General features: G+C 46.7%; 1 protein-coding gene across 1 annotated transcript in view; it reads right to left on the bottom strand.

Annotated features, from left to right (window-relative positions):
• The window catches only part of STK40 (serine/threonine kinase 40), a 15651-nt gene extending 14797 nt beyond the window's left edge, over nucleotides 1-854 (bottom strand). The window contains exon 1 of the mRNA XM_010170804.1: nucleotides 742-854. The gene's annotated coding sequence lies outside the window, so the exon portion shown is untranslated. The remainder of the gene's footprint in view (nucleotides 1-741) is intronic.
• Between the last annotated feature and the right edge of the window lie 1666 nt (nucleotides 855-2520).

Genomic DNA, 2520 nt, shown 5'->3' with positions numbered 1-2520 from the left:
GGAAAGAGTTTCAAAGACTTTCACAAATATCTAGACATAAATGCTCATGCTCTAACATTTGAAAGTTGTTTGTTTTTTTGGAGGGGGACATGGGAGAGCAGGAACAGAGCACAGATCCATTTTCTTACTCTGAGCAAGTCAAAGCCAAGCCCCAGTGATCTTCCCTGAGAGGTCACTACAGCAGACTGGGAAAACATTTTTGGGTTGTACTTATTTGTTTTAAAAAAAGTCCCAGCGTTTCCCTGCATAAGAGACTGACAAATCACCACACTGTGAATGAAGTTCACCCTCTGGCAGTCCCACCCTTTCTGTGGACACAAGAGTGATCTCATTGCATTAACTCATCCAGCAGTACCTGTCACCAGGATCAGAGATAGCAAGAGAGATAAGGCCAGAAGTCTTACAGCAGCTCTGCATCCCTGCACTACCGACCTCCACCAGCTCCTCAGACCTCAGAGGAGCGTTACCAGTCCCTGCGAGTCGCACAGAGTAAAGTCCTGAGCCCCTGATGCTACTTGTTCTGTTCATTCCGCATCCCTGACTTAATATTTGATTGTGTCTTATAAAATTCTCCACTCCTTGCAACATCACCATCCCTGCTGGAAATGTATGAGTAAGATTTCCACTGGAGAAACCCCACTGCACAGAAACTCTGAGATAATGACCGTTGTGCAATCCGAGCTGGATAGGAACGGCTGGTGCACACAGCGTTATCGTAAACAACATAATCTGAAGACTCACGTAGTTCAGCATCAACTGTATCTTTACTCTTCTTCCAAACTAGGTTTTCCAACGTCTGAGGAGACAGGAGTCATCACCTTGGAGAAGGCTGGATGGTCGAAAGGTCGAGGACTCTGTAATGTGAAATAAGATACACTTGATGCTGGGGTTCTGGATTATTTTTGATTACGATAACGTGGTATGCACCAAAACTTCTGCAGCTTCAAACATCTGTGTTTATTTTGGCTTAGAAAAGACCTGAAGCTCTTGATATCACGTGAGAGAATAAAAGGGCTCTTGAAGTTCAGTCCCCAAAGAGTCACAAACGCATGGCCCTGCACAGCAAGACAAACACAAGCACTTTGTGATGCGAGACAGACCTTCAGAGCAGAAACAAACACGCTCTCCATCTTAACCTCGGCCACGTGGGACCAGCTTGCCTGTTTTTAACAGTATTTTAAATACACCCAAGTTAGTGACAGTGCCACAACAGAACCTTCATCACTGGAAGCAATTCTTAATCACGGTAAGAGTTAATGCTTGGAAGTCTGGACTTGAACAGAACAACTTCTGCAAACAGCAAAGAAGAACACATTGAGTTTTATTCTTATCAAATCCCCACTGTAAGTTAATTCCTCTTTACAATTTGTATTCATCCTCTTAAAAAAAATAATCAAACATTCAACTCAAATTCAGTACTGCTTAATAGTTCACCTGGTCCCATTTAAAGGGAGACATTTAGGATTTAAATCAGACACTCTGGAATTGAATCTATCCCACCTCTACCAAATGTTTAAAGTTTAACCCTCAGATATCACACGTGTCACACATTTGTTACCACAGGCTGGTTTATTTACCAGTATCCAGTCAGATCAACTTCAAAATGCACAAGGAACCTTTGGGATGCAGGAGCCAAACTCCCAACATCACCCAAACCACAAAGCGATATTATCACCTGGTCCTGGGGGAGCTGCAAAGACTGACAAAGAGATTTCAGGATTAAAGTACTGAAGCTATTTACACTTTGATGAACAACGCTCAGAGCCACTGCTCTAGGCAGCAGGATGCCCTGGGCAGGCAGACCTGTGCTGTGGGCACCCAGGCAGCCTGCTCACCCGCTCACCGGCCAGCCAGCGCTCTCGGTGTGAGTCGTCTCGGTGCTGAGAGCAACCAGAGGTGTCCCAACCCTGCTGCTGCTGCTGCTTAAAGAACATCCACCAACTTAAACACCACAGCTCCACCACAGAACACAGAGCCAGCAAGAAAAACACCAGTATAAATGGGTACTCAACCAGTAAAGACAATCCTGTGCTGCTCCTGGCACTGCTGACCCCAGTTCCTGGCTCTCCACTCGGGTCCTGCTGCCTGGGCTGCACCAGGAGGGTGGCAGAGCCCACCAAAAACCTCAGGAGTCCTCAGCAGCACCCAGAGGGGTCACACGTGAGCACTTCATGTTCCTCCGAGACTGGAATGAAGGTCAGTCGGATGGAAGGTCCCAGAGCAAAAGGAAGAAAACCAGGGGCAGCTGCTGTGAAAAAGCAGGAAGATTCTTCCCTTTTCTGCACATTGTGTAACCCCGAGGAGAGCGAGGAAATTGGTCAAAAGGGCACCGGGTTCCTCGTGTACAACTGCAGAACAAGCTGCATCCATCAGCACAGGGCCCAGAACAGCGAGTTTGACACGGGGTTTAAGGAAAATCTTAAAAAAAACCCCCAAATCCCAAAAAAAGCAACGCAGGAGGCTTTTCCCCCACCAAGCCAGCAGTGAGGGAAATCTACCTGCAGTGAGGGAAATCTACCT

This window comes from Antrostomus carolinensis, unplaced genomic scaffold (assembly GCF_000700745.2).
Source record: "Antrostomus carolinensis isolate BGI_N321 unplaced genomic scaffold, ASM70074v2 scaffold15406, whole genome shotgun sequence".
NCBI lineage: Eukaryota > Metazoa > Chordata > Aves > Caprimulgiformes > Caprimulgidae > Antrostomus > Antrostomus carolinensis.
The sequence above is the reverse complement of the archived record's forward strand: the minus strand, read 5'-3'. Positions and strand labels throughout refer to the sequence as shown.